The sequence below is a fragment of the Mus caroli genome, unplaced genomic scaffold, assembly GCF_978045245.1.
Source record: "Mus caroli unplaced genomic scaffold, Mus_caroli_1 scaffold_12, whole genome shotgun sequence".
Taxonomy (NCBI): domain Eukaryota; kingdom Metazoa; phylum Chordata; class Mammalia; order Rodentia; family Muridae; genus Mus; species Mus caroli.
Genome location: NW_028227267.1, coordinates 89,878,653 through 89,898,140, shown reverse-complemented (window position 1 = coordinate 89,898,140; position 19,488 = coordinate 89,878,653). Strand labels below are relative to the sequence as shown.

Here is a 19,488-nt window from a genome sequence, read left to right as displayed (position 1 = left end):
TCTCAAAATGTGTTGGAGAGACTGAAGAAGACACCTGTAACTGACTTTTCACATGATTTACAAACGTTCATGGGTTTAAATATTAATACATATGAATATATTTGTATTCATGTGTATTTCTGTACATCATCTCATTTGAAGCTGGTATCACATTGACTGAACCTGAAGAAAAGGCAGAGAAATCTCTCTATAAGAAATAACATAGTTGACCCAAAGCAGTAGGAAAGGGATTAGCTTTCATAGTTTGTGGATTAAACTGCAAAAGAGATGATAGCAATCTATTTTAAGTCTCTGGGTCATATTATAACAATAAAAAAGATTCTATGTGATATAAAACAAAATATTCAAATGAACTGTTTTCAAGAAAAAGATAAATACTGTCGATCACATGAACTGCAAAGATTGAATATTCTTTCTCTTTTTGTTATATAAAACAACAAAATGCACACTCCATATTATTTTCAGTGTAATATGCAATATTTTTCCAATTTGTCACCATGACACTTCTTTAAAATTTCTTTTTCAAGTACTGTTTAAATATTGATATATACTTACATATCTATCTATCTATCTATCTATCTATCTATCTATCTATCTATCTATCTATCTACCTACCTAACTAACTAACTATCTTCATAACAACAGGTTTTGGTTATTTTTTTGAAGGGAAATTTCCTTTACCTTTGAAGTAAAATCAGGTCATACAATTCCTATATCTGAAGAAAAGTACACTCCACACTTTTTTAGACCTTTTATCCATTTGTCACCCTTCAACTGCAAGGTTGGGGAGTTTGACCACATGAACAATCAATGAAGTTCCCTGAAGTTCTAAAATCCTGTGGTTTTATTTCTTGGAAAACCACCTAGTTGAAAGCCAATGTTTGTAGCAGAGAACATTTGAAGACACCGTCTTAAAAATAATATATATATATATATATATCATCCCATTTCAACTTCAATTACAGGGTGATAAGATCTTGTTGAATTTCTAATTGAAAATCAGCTCGTGTGTTCTGCAGGTCAACTTTAATAGCAAGAGTCTATTTTGCTTTAGAGAATTACAACCACATTGTTATCAAAGTGGCTCCAAGAAATTTAAAAAAAAAAGAGCATATTTTCAAAGAAAGTAGCATATTGCTATTAATGATGCCAGAGAACTTCAGGAGCTTGCTCACCAAATATTAATTTTCTATATTATTCCTACTCTCATTGTAGTGTTACACCCAATTAAAGCATCAAGCACTTAACCTATACTTGTGAAAAAAGCAGTTTATGATGGCTGTAATCATACTCCCATAGGCCCAATTATCTCAGTTGGCTTCCAATTAATCCATAGAGTTTTTAGGGCCTTCTTTTAATTAGATCGCTGCCTCTGAAAGAACAATCTTCTTTTTTTTCATATTTCACTTTATTATTTTCCTTTACTGGAACCCCGCAGGGTGGGAATACTACCCTGAAATGTACTTGTCGTTTTGATGGCTGGTAGAGATTAATAATGATGATATTTTTAACTGGCAACTGCTTCTGAATATAGTTAAAGCTGGTAGCTCTTCCCAGTGAAAACTAATGTCCAATATATACAAAATGAGAAGAGACATAGCTTCTATTTTTATGTTAAATATGTTTCTGTTTAAAACCCATTGATCTTTTGCATTATACCTCTGAATGTGAATATTACAGCCATTTCATGTCTATGCAAATTATATTAGCCTTATTACCTTTAGGGAAATTAATATGTGTCTTCAATTAATATGTAATTAAGTGAGCTGTAGGTGGAAAACATTTGTTCCTAGTGAAATTTTGCCTATCCTGCCTCCTATTGGCCGCAGATAAAGCACCACTGATAAACTGTGCATTTCTAAGCAAATGCTTGTCAGTATATTTGTATTTAGATAGCTGGTCAACTTGTGAGTTATTTTTTTAAGAGTTCCTGAAGAAAGCTCTTTGAAACTGTAGGCTGAAATCTCAAGCTGTGTCACTCTCTGCAGCTAACCTTCCAAACTGTTAGCAACTATTGTCTTATGTGAAAATGGAAAGTTCTTATTTACCTCAGAATTTGCTCAATTTTGCGAGAAGATTCCCTTTGTCACAGTTGGTGTACCTGCTGCTCCCTTGACAAGGGGCTCTTTTGGCTGAAGAGGCAAGGATTCGGTTATTTCTTTTTAAAATTGTGTGCTATTGCAGACATCTAGAGAGCTAGGCTTTAGAACAGTTAAATTACCCCAAAAAGTGTTGTATTATCTGGAAAACGTGGCCAACCGAATGACATATACAATTAGTCCCACCACTTCCCTGCTTCACACCTTTACTGGTATCTGCTATTGTACAATAATCATGGGGGATAATTTGCATATTTAATGGACCAATAAATTCACAGGATGTCAGCTAATAGTGAAAGTCACAAAAGTGCAATATAAAAAAACTATACTGTGGTTATTAACAATCCAGGTACAGATTTTCCATATAAATGAGTAAAAATAAACTGAGATTTAACTCTGGCAATCACTAATGCTCTTTTTCTCAAAGGAGGAACCACATGTTACTACTACAACTTTTGCAGTCGGTTCCCTGTACTAATCTTGAGTAATGTGGACTCAGCCACTGAAATTTCTTCGATGGTTCCAGCTGTTTGCAAACGGCTTGGGATATTTACAAGGCTTCCATCAAATGTTTATGGAAGGAAAAGCTAGGAGAAAATAAACTCAAAAGATTACTCTTAATCTTTGCTCGGTGAGAATGCTCCATATCTAGGTAGACATGACTGACTATTATGACATGTTTTTAGTACCACAGGGAAGATAGAGCAAAAGGTATATTGAACAGAGTTCAGCATAATTCAATATGTCTCCAATCTCAAACCTTAGGGAGGATTAGTGGAAAGAAATTGCAGAGGATCTGACCTTTCACTGTCAGGCTGTCCTCTACAACTTTCTGAAGATTCCTACCATGCAGTTTGAGTAGAGGTCTAAGAGAAATAGGAATAAAATATTATAAGTGTGAGTCAGTTTTATTCTTTAGATGACATTATCTCATAAAATGTGTATAAACATTAGACCCTAGATATAAACATTTCAATGAAAGTGGAGGCCTGAATAAAGAATAAATCAAATACTATTAAGAGAGTCCTCCTCCTGGCTTAACATGGAGAATTGTATGAAGAATAGATTGTCTTTTCTCCTTTCCCTTTTTTATTTTTTGGTTTTTCGAGACAGAGTTTCTCTGTGTCTGGCTGTCCTGGAACTCACTCTGTAGACCAGGCTGGCCTCGAACTAAGACATATGCTTTCTTCTGCCACCCAAGTGCTGGGATTAAAAGCATGCACCACCATTGCCTGGCTTCCTCTTTTTCTTATTTTGCACTTGGAGCTGCTGAAGATCAAACCCAGGTCCACATACATGCCAGACCATCCTTCTTCAACTGACCTATAGCCTTATCCTATCCCACAGGTTTCTTTCTACCTTGATTGACTGATACCCTCTAGACAGGGCTCACAGAGGGGTTTTAAATGCTTGCATTCAAATCATTATGCAGCACTTAGATGACTTTACATGGTTTACTGTAAAATTACTCCAGTTTGTTGTTGTTGTTGTTGTTGTTGTGGCAATAGGATTCTGTTATATCTTTAAGTAACATTATTGGAAGCACTAAAACCATCATGTGATTCCATAATACCACAGTACACTAATTGATTTCAGTTGTTACATGTATTTCCTAAGATACCCATATTCTAATATTTGGTTGTTTTTATTTTATATATGTGCAAAGAAAGCCTCAATACATTCTGAACTGTGAATGCCTGCCTCAGTCTGCCAACTGACTTTTTTTACACAGGCATTAGTCATTGCTAGGTCTAAAGGCATTTTTGAAGACCAGTGATATGATTTTAATATTCTCTTTCCCTTTCTCATTCTCTTTCCTTTTCTTCCTTTTCTCTCTTACTCTCTCTGCCCTTTACTTTCTTCTTTTTATTTTTATTCTTTTCAAACAGCTGATACTTTTCAGACTTAGATTTCTATACTGTGGGGCTTGAACCACAACAGAATTGCCTGCATTCACTCCAAATTAAAATGTCTGTCCTAGATTATATTTATCTCTCTTTGAACACTTACTCTTGTTTGGAAGCAATGGAACTTTTTTTTTTAAGATTTATTTATTATATGTAAGTACACTGTAGCTGTCTTCAGACACTCCAGAAGAGGGTGCCAGATCTCGTTGCGGATGGTTGTGAGCCACCATGTGGTTGCTGGGATTTGAACTCTGGACCTTCGGAAGAGCAGTCGGGTGCTCTTACCCACTGAGCCATCTCACCAGCCCAGCAATGGAACTTTTATTAGTGAGCCAATAACCTCAGGGGATATCTTGATATCTCCTTTTGCTGGGCAATGACTTCCTCTACCTTGGCAAGATCATGTCTGGCAAATGATTCTTCATGACTAGCACCCCCAGGAACTGAGACTGTTGCTATCCAGTTGTGACATTCCTCAGTGCACACACCCAGAGTCCCCTGTCACTCATAACCATGCCAGGCTTTCGTTAACTCATCTGTTTTCATTTCCCTCCCCTCTTCCACTCTTCCACTCTAACCTCCCTGTGCCTTTCCTCTCTTAACATTCTTACACTGTTTTGTGTCTTTCTTTGGTACCCTATTTACTGGATAGGATGGATTCCTCACTTTAGTCCAGCTTCCCCACTGTGATACATCTAAATGATTGCACTTAACTTCTGTACAATCTTCTGTAGAGCAGCTATCATTCCATTTATTTCAGGAAAACATTGCTGAGTGAAAGTGAGGTGAAGCATACAAATTGACTCCAAAAGAACTCTGAAATGTGTTTTTTGAATAGTTTTGCCCAAACTATACCACTACATTCCTAAGTGAAAGGTAACTTATTTTAAATTATTTATATAACATTATATTACATCTAAGGTGAAATGAGGGATTATAAATTATCACTATGAATATGTACAAAGAATATCATGTATAAAATGTGTGCATTGATCATGTTTGCTTTTTAAATACTGGATACTCTGTTGAGAACAAGAACTTTTGAAATAAATAATGCCATGCTAAAAATTATTAAGGATGAATATAATGCCTGTATTAGGATTAGTCTTAGCACCACACTTCTTATAAATATTTAACCATTAGTAGTAAACATAATATCAATATTGACAATAACTACTTTTTTGTTTAAAGACATTAATACTTTTGCCTTAATGAATTGTTTCTATCACAAATTCTCGGTAAATGAATGAATATGCTCTAGGTACCCCTTGGGAAAATATTTCTCCAATAATTTATAATTTATAATGTTGCTTTAGACTTCTGGTGACAAATTTTAAACATACCTATATCAGTCACTCTGTGCTTTTTTTTTTTTAATTGTTATTTATTCTTTTGTTATTGTTGTTTTTGTTGTTGTTAAAGTATTTGAGACAGTCCTTGCTATTTAACCCTGACAGGCCTGGAATCTTCCATGTTGAGCAGAGTGATCTCAAACTTCTGCCAATTCTACTGTCTCTAATTTCTGCAAAAAATAAATGTGAATATCTACTAAAATACTGCAAAACTGTAAAAGTATCTTTGGCATTGTTGGTTACTTCCTTACTTGCTCCAAAACTACCAGATCGTTATTATCTTGTCACTGATGTGATAATGTTTCTGCTATAAACAGTTTAAGAGAGGAAATTTGATTGCGGCTCATGGTTTCAGGAGTTTAAATTCACAGCCACTTGGCTCCTCTATGTGGTGACACATTCCATCCCAGCAGGCAGCATGTGTAAGAGCTAAGTGGCTCACCTTATTGTAAACAGGATCTGAAGAGAATGGCAAACTGATGAGCCTAGGGACATGATAACACATCCCAAAGCATGTAGCCTGTATCTTCTGTAACCTGTATCTTCTGTAACCTGTATCTTCAAACTATATTTTAACTTAAAGTATCCCATGCTATACAATTACAAAACCATGAATCCACACAGTAAGTTACAGACTTCATGGTCTAACGAACTATATAACATCAACAACTCACAACAAACTTCATAATATGAATCTGGGCATTCTTTATATTCATACCATGGTATTGGTTTTGTTCTGTGCTGGGAATGCAGAGGTGTTTGTGTATGATCGCTAACTCCATGTCACTAGTTCACCTGTTAGTATGTAGAATATTGATAGTTATCCTTTCTATCATAAATTTCCCTTGGTTCTTGAAACCCAGACACATTAAACAAAATAAAAATCTAAAAGCATTGGCACCTCTCATGAAAAGGCTTACAACACCTTTAACTCCAATTTCAGAATATCTAACTGCTCTTTATAATCTGGGGGCACCAGCCAAGTAAATGGTATAGACACATTCATGTTGGGAAACACACATACACATTAAAAAAAAAAAAACCTTTAAAAAATGTGTTAATGGAATTTCTATCACTTTGTTCAAATACAATGTGACTTATTGTTTTATAGAGGTATAAAGTAATGATCTATGGTTGTTTCAAGGTCTGATATTGGGACATCTGCCATAACCTATATGTGAATGTTAATGGCTCTGACCTAAATAAACTAAAGTCGCATAATTCATTTTACAGAGTCACAACTTCCTTGTCATTTGGCCAGTTTTTTTTAAGTTATTTTGTTTGTTTGTTTTGTTTTTAATTTGCTTCACCTGTATTTAAAACATAACTTTTCAGGAAATTGCATCAGAATAAGAATCAAAAGTTCTCCTTTTAACAAACATAAGTCTGTGTTAGTTGGATGAACTCAATCACTATATATGTATAAAATAAAAATCTATCCTATCTTGCACTTTATAAACATATTATATAGAAAATCTCATATATGATTATATGATTTTATGTTTTAAATGTTTTGAATTACCCAAACATAATAATAAAACTCAAGAACCTAGTAGTCTTTGGTTAAGAGTTCTTGGAAACAGAATGAGTCCCTAGATTGATTGACTCCCACTGTAGTCAAGGTTGGTGATGTCACACACACACATTTATTAATAAAAGATGGCCGACTAGGCCATCTTTCGATACATATGCAGCTAGAGACAAGAGCTCCGGGGTACTGGTTAGTACATCATGTTGTTCCAACAATAGGGTTGCAGATCCCTTTAGCTCCTTGGGTACTTTCTCTAGCTTCTCCATTGGGAGCCCTGTGATACATCCAATATCTGACTGTGAGCATCCACTCCTGTGTTTGCTAGGCCCCGGCATCGTCTCACAAGAGACAGCTATATTTGGGTCCTTTCAGCAAAATCTTGCTAGTGTATGCAATGGTGTCAGTGTTTAGAAGCTGATTATGGGATGGATCCCTGGATACAGCAGTCTCTAAATGGTCCATCCTTTCATCACAGCTCCGAACTTTGTCTCTGTAACTCCTTCCCTGGGTGTTTTGTTCCCAATTCTAAGAAGGGGCAAGGTGTCCACACTTTGGTCTTCATTCTTCTTGAGTTTCATGCGTTTAGCAAATTGTATCTTATATCTTGGGTATCCTAAGTTTTGGGCTAATATCCACTTATCAGTGAATACATATTGTGTGAGTTCTTTTGTGATTGTGTTACCTCACTCAAGATGATGCCCTCCAGGTCCATCCATTTGGCTAGGAATTTCATAAATTCATTCTTTTTAATAGCTGAGTAGTACTCCATTACTACATTAGTAGTAATGGAGTACTGTAAATGTACCATAATTTCTGTATCCATTCCTCTGTTGAGGGATATCTGGGTTCTTTCCAGCTTCTGGCTATTATAAATAGGGCTGCTATGAACATAGTGGAGCATGTGTCCTTTTTACCTGTTGGGACATCTTCTGGATATATACCCAGGAGAGGTATTGCTGGATCCTCCGGTAGTACTATGTCCAATTTTCTGAGGAACCACCAGACTGATTTCCAGAGTGGTTGTACAAGCTTGCAATCCTACCAACAATGAAGGAGTGTTCCTCTTTCTCCACATCCTCGCCAGCATCTGCTGTCACCTGAATTTTTGATCTTAGCCATTCTGGCTGGTGTGAGGTGGATTCTCAGGGTTGCTTTGATTTGCATTTCCCTGATGATTAAGGATGTTGAACATTTTTTCAGGTGCTTCTCTGCCATTCGGTATTCCTCAGGTGAGAATTCTTTGTTCAGTTCTGAGCCCCATTTTTTAATGGGGTTATTTGACTTTCTGGAGTCCACCTTCTTGAGTTCTTTATATATATTGGATATTAGTCCCTTATCTGATTTAGGATAGGTGAAGATCCTTTCCCAATCTGTTGGTGGTTTTTTTGTCTTATTGATGGTGTCTTTTGCCTTGCAGAAGCTTTGCAGTTTCATGAGGTCCCACTTGTCAATTCTCGATCTTACAGCACAAGCCATTGCTGTTCTATTCAAGAATTTTCCCCCTGTGCCCATATCTTCAAGGCTTTTCCCCACTTTCTCCTCTATAAGTTTCAGTGTCTCTGGTTTTATGTGAAGTTCCTTGATCCACTTAGACTTGACCTTAGTACAAGGAGATAGGAATGGATCGATTTGCATTCTTCTACATGTTAACAACCAGTTGTGCCAGCACCATTTGTTGAAAATGCTGTCTTTCTTCCACTGGATGGTTTTAGCTCCCTTGTCGAAGATCAAGTGACCGTAGGTGTGTGGGTTCATTTCTGGGTCTTCAATTCTATTCCATTGGTCTATTTGTCTGTCACTATACCAGTACCATGCAGTTTTTATCACAATTGCTCTGTAGTAAAGCTTTAGGTCCGGCATGTTGATTCCACCAGAGGTTCTTTTATCCTTGAGAAAAGTTTTTGCTATCCTAGGTTTTTTGTTATTCCAGATGAATTTGCAGATTGCCCTTTCTAATTCGTTGAAGAATTGAGTTGGAATTTTGATGGGGATTGCATTGAATCTGTAGATTGCTTTTGGCAAGATAGCCATTTTTACAATGTTGATCCTGCCAATCCATGAGCATGGGAGATCTTTCCATCTTCTGAGATCTTCTATAATTTCTTTCTTCAGAGACTTGAAGTTTTTATTATACAGATCTTTCTCTTCCTTAGTTAGAGTCACGCCAAGATATTTTATATTATTTGTGACTATTGAGAAGGGTGTTGTTTCCCTAATTTCTTTCTCAGCCTGTTTATTCTTGCAAACATTAATGCCCCAATATAGGGGAATGCCAGGGCCAAAAGAATGGGAATGGGTGGGTAGGGAAGTGGGGGGCGCTATGGGGGACTTTTGGGATAGCATTGGAAATGTAATTGAGGAAAATATGTAATAAAAATATTAAAAATTAAAAAAATAAATAAAAAGACACTAATGTGAAAAAAAAGAAGAAGAAAAACAAAAAAAAATAAAAGATCACGTATACACATTCTGCTATGTGTTTCTGACAACTCTTGAATAATTCCTTTTGGGTAATTTTTATGGCTTATAACCAGATTTCCCTTTTGCCAGGGATACATTAATGTTCTATTCCATATGTTTTATATGAGACTGATATTTGTATTAGATTTAAGTCTTAGACAATATGGTCTTTAAAATAAACTCTCTATACATTTCAATTACTACCATTTTGTTAATATATATTTCCACTGCTATAAAATTGATTTTTGGTCTACAGCAACACAGACTTAAAGAGTCCTTAGGGACTCAGAATTAAAATAGAATTTACAAATTAGTCATAACCTGATATTTTCTTAGTCTTAGTAGAAAATGTTTGTTGAAATCTTTGGACCGTAAGGTTGATTACAGATATGAATCTACTTCTCTCCTGCCTCTTAAGGAGCCATATAAACACATAATTTCTACAACAGAAAGAGTAGAGTCTACCTTAGATCTACTTAATTACCATGGGCAACACTGTATAACAAAAAATTAGAGAAGATTTTATTAAGTTTATGTCCTTGATACTCAGTGAAATTCTCAAAGAGATTGTGAAGTCAATGTTATTAATTACAACCAAATTTGTGTTTAGAACATCTACTTGCTGCATGTTCTTCCTGTGGACGGGTTTATTTTTAAGCAAATTAATGCTTGCCCCTTTAGTCATTATGTGAGAATTCAGGACATTGGAATTTGCAGACACTAAACACAACACTTACTTTTGTATGTGTTTTGTTTTGTTTTGTTTTGTTTTTAAACAGAGATTAGATCAGAGTGATGAGACAAAAATGATATAGGTTAGATGTAGGTTAGAAGTGTAGAATGCAACCCAGTGCTCTGATCATGTTACATCTCCTATCAATGTCATCCGTCAACTAGACAACTCTTAATTGGATGTAACTCTCAAAAGGTTTAATGCATTTATACGGAGTAACTACTAAGGTTTTGGGAGAATGCATGTATAAGAAAAACTGTATTAAAGAAAATGTTCATAGAATAAGATTTATTTCAAGAGATGTGTAGAATAAAAAAAACAGGAAAGTTTCTCTTTCTCAGCAATTTGTATGTTTTGTTTTCAGCAATTTTATTTCTGTTTATGTGTATACATGTCTGCTTCTGTGTGAATGTATGTGTAGATGCTGGCCTAGGCCAGCAACAGGAAGTGGAGTTCTAGAGCTGTTTCTACAGGAACTTGTGAGCCTCTTTGGATGTACTTTAGTCAGCAAACTCAAGCTCAACACAAAGCAGTAAAGTTATAGACACTAAATAAAAACATAAAAGTTTCTCTACATTGAATCAGAGCATTTTTACTATAACATTAAACACACTCAACTATTGTATTACTCTTGGTTGGCAGATTTAGGCACTGCTGAACCTATTCCCTTTGACCAGTTCTTTCTCTGTCCCTCTACTGCAGCCATTGGTTTTTAATCAGTTTTGTGGAAAACTGAGTACAAAGATTTGCATCTGCTACTTCATAGCTACAGAAGCTCTCCTTGAGCAATTTGTGCTTGAAGGTTTCTAGCACTCATGTGTTAGAGACTTGGTTGTCTTCTTTCTGGGATCACATTATATCATTCATTGGTTTTCATAAATGCTACTTTCTACTCAGTGTTTTACTTTTAATTCTGTTATAGTTCAGAACTATCTGCTCAAAACCAAAAGTACTCTGATTCCAGTATATTCCTCACCTATGGCTATTCACCCATCAGACTACCTGATGCCAGAGCACCACTAGAACTGAGCTGGCTAATGTGGTAGGCAACCCATGAATGTCGTTACATTGTTTTCTTTTAATTAAATAAAATTGGGAATAAATATTGTTAGTCAGACTTGACACATTTCATCTGCCAAATAGGAACTTGGGACTCTGAGCCACATGGCAAAATTCAGACACCATGTCTACACTAAGGTGATGAAAGAAGACTTCTTTGAAATGAGTAAGATGCCAAGGCTCAGTGTTTGAAAGATTACCACATCATTCTACAGGGACACAAGAAAATTAACATAAGAAAGGCTCATATGAATCAGATACTATATTCTACATGAGGGTCATGAAAGCCTTTCTCTTAGACAAGGGCAAAGAACTATGAACAGTAGGTGGTGTCCAAAATTGCTTTTAGTTTTGCTGGCTGTTGTTCATAGTTCTTTTAAAATCATGTTTTATTATTTTATCCCCTGACATTAAAGAACATAGATTTATATAGTACAAACATTGGTTAATTCTCCCAGAGAAATCATCTCTTTGAAGTCATTGGGAGGTTTATAAAGAGAAGAGAAAGAATTGAGCCGGAGGGCAAAATATTCTTTTTTCATGTATCTATAAAATGAAAAATATAGTTGATGAGTTGCAGCCTATTTGTTCTGTTTCAGAACTTACAAGGTATCTATGTCACTATGAAATATAGATGATAAGTAGGGCTCCAGTTGCTGAAGTGAGGCTGGGAATGTCGAAAGGCAGAGAGGAAATGTCAGCCAAGGGATGAACAGAAAGAATGAAGATGTCTGCATCCATATTTTAGCCTTTGACATAAGTCAGTATTTTATAGAATTAAAATGCTGCTGTGTTTTTTTATACACTCCATGTCCCAGAATGTGTACACACTAAGTCTTAAACAAATGCTACACATTATTCATCTATGTTTAAATGAAACATTATCTTACCTCAAGAGATTTCAGTACTAGTTTAATGTGGAATTGCTCCTGGATCCATTTGCCAGGGCTTCTTGTGTGTAGCTATGCTCATTTTTCTTTTCATATTATTCTGAACACTTGTTTTTAAACTTCTTTGTGTTTATTTTAGGAGAATTATTTTTAGATTAAAAAATGCAGCACAATGCATTTATATGTTAATTTAAGGGGTTAATTTAAGTAGTGATAATTTCACATTGTTGGAGGAGTTAAGTTTTGCCTTTTATTTGACATTCTAATATATCCCTTTATAACTTATCTTTTATTATTCTTTTAAAATAAGTACTCTGGGGGTCTAGGGCATTGGCTTTCTATTGTCACAAAAGGAGTACAGTTTTAGACAAGCAGAAATTTCATTTTTAATTTTGGATCATTTTTGTACAGTCAAGGGAGACCTTAAACAGGCTCGAAGCCCGTTTAATCAGGGGTGGAAGTGTATTCTCCATTCCTTACCTAACTTCAGTTTACTGGAATTATGGCCCCATGTCAAGAAAGATCCACTTTGATTCCAATAGCCCAAGCCTCACATACTCCCCACCTTTGCTCCTGCTGCCTGCACCCACATAAATAAACAGCTAGACTCTGTATTTCAAAGGTTCTCTCATTTCCCTAGAAGGCAATGGGACCACCCTTGACTGAAAAGGAAATGTATTTTGACTTTTCCTTTGGCCTCAGAAAAAGAAATAGACAGGGTTATGTCTCAGATGGGCTGACACCTGTCAAACTTCTCTGCAAGGCTGAAATAAGTTTCCCATCTAGTTTGTATAACCTCTGCCAGGCACATCATCCTTAATGACAAGATGCAGAAGAGATAGAATGAGGAGATTCCTCTGCAAGGCCGCACTGGGCAAAGAACCCAAACCCTTGACTGAATGATAGAGGAGTACACAATATGAGCTCAGATCTAGTGGACTCAAGGAACTGTGAGGGATGTTTTCTTTAACATATTGGAGACTGCAGGAGGGAAGTTCTGATTGTCACTACTGGGAAGAGGCAATGATTATTATCAAACATTCAACAACCATGAATAGAAGAATCACACATGATCCCAGAAGAGATTCATCTTTTAGCAATCTCACTTTACCCAATAGGAATTTTGTTTAAATTTTTAGTTTAACATTTATTGACATTGGTTTTTGTTGTCTCTTTATTCCAGAAAAATAGTAAACTATTCTGAGGAATTGTTTCCCCTCACATAGAGATCAGTCAATTTCTTGGGGATCTATTCAGTATGGCTCTGTGTTTGTTTTAATGCCATACAATTGGCACTCAAGAAAGTCTTAGCAATTGGACCAAGAGCTCAGTCTTTCAATGGGAGCCATGTATTATGTGGCCATGCTGATTCATTTCACCTAGCATGAGATTTGCCAGATTTGCCTTCAAAAGTCTACAGTTTCTCCCCTTTGCACAACTTCTACATTCAGCAGGAATCAAGGTTTGCCTATTTGATTCTTTTTTTTTTTTAATTTTTTTTTTTTTCGAGACAGGGTTTCTCTGTGTAGCCCTGGCTGTCCTGGAACTCACTTTGTAGACCAGGCTGGCCTCGAACTCAGAAATCTGCCTGCCTCTGCCTCCTGAGTGTTGGGATTAAAGGCGTGCACCACCATTTGATCCTTAAATACCTCATAAAACCTCTTTTCCTCATCTCCAGCACCCTCTCTTCATTTCATGGAAACATTATCTCTTATTTGCACCATTGTAGTACTCTGAGGGCTCTTTTTGCTCTTCTCTGTAATTAAGCTTTCACACGGCTAAGAATCATCATTTCAAAATAAAGATAGGATCAAGTTTGCCAGTTGTCTAAGTGGTTATTAAACATGACAAAACTCTTTTGTAAAATTGCTATTCCACGTTTGCTACCTGAGTGCATTTGTTTCGTATGTGAAACATGCTGCTTTATCGTTTGCTAATTAACACATTTAAGCATGAGTCTGTTCTATTAAATATTTACCATTTGTTTTCACTTGTCATGAGGTCATTCTCCTTTATCTAAGGTTTACTGATCCCATGCTTCAGAACAAACATATTCTAGCACCTATGAGATAGCAATCTGTGTGCTTTTTATGTGAATGTTCAGAAGACAGACAATTACGTAGAGTCTAAGATTGCTTATTTGCATTGTAGAGGTATATTGTTCTTGAAAACATGTTCAGGGAAAGTTTCATGTTATAAATATTGGTTAAGATTCACATCTGAGATGAGTAGAACCTAATAATTAGGCCAATATCAAGTACCTGTGGAATTTTTTGTTTTCTCACTTGATATTCTAGCTCACTCTCTTTCTGAAGCAGAGCTTAAGCAAATGGAACGTGTTGGGAAAATAAGATCCATTCTAATGAGAGGTATGAAATGATGATGGTATGAATGAAAATCAACCCCATAGGCTCTTATATTTGAATTATTGGTTCCCAGTTGGTAGGACACTTTGGGTTGAGTTAGTAACTGGTTTTGTGTGTCATAAGGTGGATTTGAAGTATCAAAAGACTCTAGAAATTGTCCCGAATCCATCCATCAATCAATCAATCTCTCTCTTTCTCTCTCTCTCCCCTAGCCCCTCTCCTCTATTCATCTCTCTCTCTCTCTCTCTCTCTCTCTCTCTCTCTCTCTCTCTCTCTCTCTCTCTCTCTCTCTCTGTCCCTCTTTTTCTCCCCACCTCTGTCTCCTTCTCTCAGTCTCCTCCTTGCTGTATGCTGATTAAATCTTAAACTCTCACTTGTTCCTGCTCAAAGCATAGTTCATCACGAGCAAAATCCTCTGAAACTGTTAGCCCCAAATTGGACTCTTGATTTTATATGGTGTCATGGTCAAGGTGTTTTATGAAGCAAAAGAACAGTCACCAACACAGATCACATCCTCTAGCATAGCTATATCTGTTTTGAGGCATAGATTTTGCCATTATATTCATTAGGCACTAAACAAATGTCCTCATGCACTGAAACAATTTGTAATACTTTGTAAAATTAATCTTATGGTAAAATATGTTGCATGATACATGATGGTCCATGTTAGCACATTTCAAAAACTTATCATTTTAGGGTTTTAATACAATTTTTCTTCTCTCAAGTCCTGCTTTTTCACTCTAGCCAAGTTATAAAGTATAGTTGGCCATGATAAACATGTGTTTTCTCAGTGTCCCCACCTCTAGTAGATCCTTGTGCAGGGCAAATTAATTTGATTATCTTCTAGCTATGAAATGATTTTCCATAACACTGGTAGTATTTCAACTTGGTGAAGGCACCATATAGATTTCAGAAATAGAGTTGTGTCTCTGCATCCATATGGCATTACCATTAGATACAGGGATGGACAGAGAAACACCTCATACTGTAAAAGCATCAGCAACTCATCTGAGTGCTTCATGTATGTTTTATATTTTTTATAGATACCATGTTTTCATAGTAATGACTATAAATAGGTACATGATCTCAGAAATAATTAAACACATTTACAGTTGAATCCCTTTACTGAGCATAGGGACAACTTTTAGTAAGCTGAAATTTGGCACACCCTATACCTGTTTGATGAAATAGAGGCAGATTTATAGATATGAAGGTAAATAAGATCACATAAAATGCATTTATTAACACTTGACTTCTTCTAGAAGATATTCTTAGTGATTCTTGAATGTATGGAAATTCAGAATGAAAGTAATTCAGAACCTTCCTTTTCTAATGCCAATGTTTACAATCTGCTGCACTTAGCCATTTCATTCGATCAAACTTAGCATTGAAAACTTCTTAATAATGCAGGGATTAAATGAAGAAAACCTCCTCCATAAAAATAGCCCCGGAAATGCTAAAACATATATCATAAAATCATATGCTTATAACAATTCACAGTATTTGGTTTGGGATTCTATACCTCTTAACAACTATTTGTATAATTTCTGTATTATCCAAAATCTCTCATATTTGTAGTAGGCTTTCATATATATCCTCAATTCACATTTTTCTGCCTGGATATGAACTTTAATAGTATTAAACCAAAAATATGAAGGTTTAATGAACTGGCTTTAATGGTTTTTGTTTCTTTTTTACTTCCTTAAATGTCTTTGTTTTAATTGGTTATACCACACTGTACCCCGAACTACAGAGAAAAGTTCACAACATTGATGCTAATGGTCTCTTTCTAATTACTGCATAATGAACAAGGTCTGACAGTGCAGTTTTAGAGGTTAGACACTACAATTAGTAACTATCTTCTTTTTAAGGACTAGAAAGCTTAGGGCCTCAATAATAATGTGTAAATCATATAAATATATTGTAGTTTTATGTATATATTTGAATATATTTCAATTTTACATCAATGGGCAACAAGATGTTTTATTTTAGTCCACACACATATATGAATATATATTATATGCAGTTATGTGGATTCACAGATACATATGCATATACACTGGAGAAAACACTGCATAATAATCACATTCTCAATTTACTTGGCAAAAATTTCATCCCCAAGTTAACATATTCTTTCACAAATTATTTTAACACATATACATCCCTATAGTATATTGTCTGTTAGAATAAATACTCCAACAACCCACAATTAAAATTCTGCATTTAAAAGTTAAATATATAGCATGTTTTCAAAACATGTGTTAATATTTTAAGAGTATACATGCATTTTTACCTTGTGATATATAACAAACAGTTAAGTCATAAATTTCCTATCATGTGAGTTGGATAGGTAAGTCAGGAATTTTTACATTTTTCAAGAACTTATCTATACCATGGATTCTTTTCTAACCAAGAGTTTTAGAAAACTCCACCAGCTCAAAGTGATCAGCTGAAATCTGATTAAAAGAGAGAATATGATGCAGACTTATATTCCTTGACTGAAAGGTTTTTTTAAAAAAATATTTTTTAAATGATGTTTAACTTTTGGAGATGCTTTTTTAAGTTCCATTCCTCCCTCCTCCTCTTTGGAGTCTTGGCTTCCATACTCGTTTCTGCATGAGAGTTCCCATTATGTTGTCTGCATGGATGGTGTAATATAAAGGGTGTTCTACAGTTTCCTCAGAAATACTATTTACTTGATATATTATCCCACGCTTGATTTGCTTACACTCTTGCACTGAAATTTTTCAATTTAAAATCCAAGAACTCTTCACACCTTTTCATGGAACTTCGCCTAAACTAATATTCTTAGAGTTCGTCTTAGTCAAACATTTTCTTTTGGGGACATGGTCTTGGTGACAGTGGAGGAGGAATGGGATGTGGAACACTCAAAGGGAAGACTGGGAGCAGGATAAAGCCCGGTCTGTGAAAACAGATTAAAAAATAATAAAAATAAAATCTTCTCACTACTTTTACTAGAGCATCCTTAAATTAGATTTTAGATAATAAAAATATTGTAATTATATAATCTCAGCAGATAAAAGTGTTAACATTTAAAAAAACCAGAAATCCAGTCTTTTTATTTAAATCTAAAGTTATAAAAAGGAAAAAGGATAAATAAAATGATATGTGACCACAGACAGACAATGAAAGTGTGGATGAAATGAAGAAAAAACTCGCAGTTCATAAATATATTTCATCAATGTGTTTGGAGGAAGTAATTAGAAATTAATTGGCTGGTTTCATTTCTGGGATGAGAGAGTTAAATAGAGTTAGAGGAAATATTTAAATATGACACTGGAGGCTACTAGGAGGTAGAAAAAGGGTGTAAGCTGGTAATAATGGATTCAATCAAGGTAAAAGTTCATCGTGTTGGCAAAAACTAATCATTTCTTACTGCGATAATTAATCAGGCAGCTAAATACTAGCCACTCACTTATTATAAAATCTAAATTCTCTTTATGTGCGAAACAAACTACTCTTTCTATACTTACATTAAAAATATATGTGTACCTATTCCCTTATAAGAGGGGAGGTTGGATGATGGCTGCTTTGATAGAAATAACTGCTATTAACTTAAGTTTAGCATAGTCTGAACAGTGCATTAGCATCCCAGTTCTATCTAAACACAGGGACAGAGGCGCACCCGGGCTGCAGTGTGCTGGTGAAGCCCCTCACAGTAATCCTCACAGCTGCTGAAATCACAAACATTTCAGTCTTATTAATTCACCATGAAGGCACCATTAGCATTGCACCGAGGTTTGGGAACCTGTGCACTCCTGCTTGTAGCTTGGTCAAGTAAAATAAGGAAACCTCCTGATCAGAAGCCATTTAGCATTTGTTGAATAACACATAGAATTCTAGTCACACTGGAGATAACATTCCCCCCTGTTTGCTTTAGATTCATTGTTGAATCAAATTTAAGAAAGAAATTACACATTGAGGTTTGAAAGACAGAGATTTTCTTATGTTTATAAATCACTTTAAAAAAAATAAATCACTTTGTACATGTTAGTTAAAATAAAATGTTTGAAAAGAACAAGAAAACATCATCTTCATCATCATCACCCTCATTATCATCATCATCAATGCTTACATTTGGTCCCTACCAAATACCAGGACTGTTCTAATTGTAAGAATTAAAATTCCTCAGTGAACCATTTCAATTTCCTTATAGTTTGGCAATTTGTCTCTTTACATAGATAAGGAATATGAAAAATAATTTTTTTCATTAAACTTACAGCTAATTAGTGATGTAGACTAAGTTTGACAGTCTGCATAGAGACATTCTGACTCTAGGATTTCTGATCATTTTTTATAGGTGAATGTGCAAATATACATGAGATTTTTTTTTTAAAAAAAGGGAGAAAAATCCCCAATTTTTGCTCTGAGATATTTACCAGCAATCTGATTTTATTCCTGGAGTCCGGGAAATAGTCAGTAAATGCCAGAAGTAATATAAATTTGAGGTGTCAGATTTATGAAAGTCAATTTGCCAGTGGATCCAGCAGAGACCAGAAGCCATATTTTCTTTCAGTCAAAATGCTGTCTGAATTTACCTTAGGAGAATAACAGACTGAGTATAGTGCAATTCTTAAGCATCTGTATTTCTTTGTGTGTTAGGTATAATAATGGGGGCAGGGAAAATATATGATCACTGTATCTTATTGCATTTTCTTAATACGTAATAGCATTGAACTCTGTCTTTATATTTAAGTAAACACATTGTGGGTTATATACACTTTGGTGTGCTGATATATGAAATATAAGCATACTATTTACTATTAGAAGATGTCTCAGAGAACCAGAGTTTGTTCAAATGAGACATCCACTAGATGATGGTGGCTGAGCAGCCTCCCTCTCCCACTTTTATCCTCTAGTCCAGAGGAAGAACCTACCTCAAAAAATCTCTGAATGACAACTGGGAGACAACAGCCAAGGTTGTCCTCTAGCATCTCCACACTCATCTCTACACAAATATGTGTCTGACACAAAGAAAATTATTTAAATTCAAATGGATTTTTCTTGCTTAAAAATTCTCAGAAGCCTTCTCAACAATTTACTGACAGATCCAATGATCGTGACTTCAAT

General features: G+C 35.3%; 1 protein-coding gene across 5 annotated transcripts in view; it reads left to right on the top strand.

Moving 5' to 3' along the window:
• Pcdh9 (protocadherin 9) overlaps positions 1–19,488 on the top strand; it is an 865,561-nt gene that overhangs the window by 461,227 nt on the left and 384,846 nt on the right. The gene's annotated exons all lie outside the window — the stretch shown is intronic.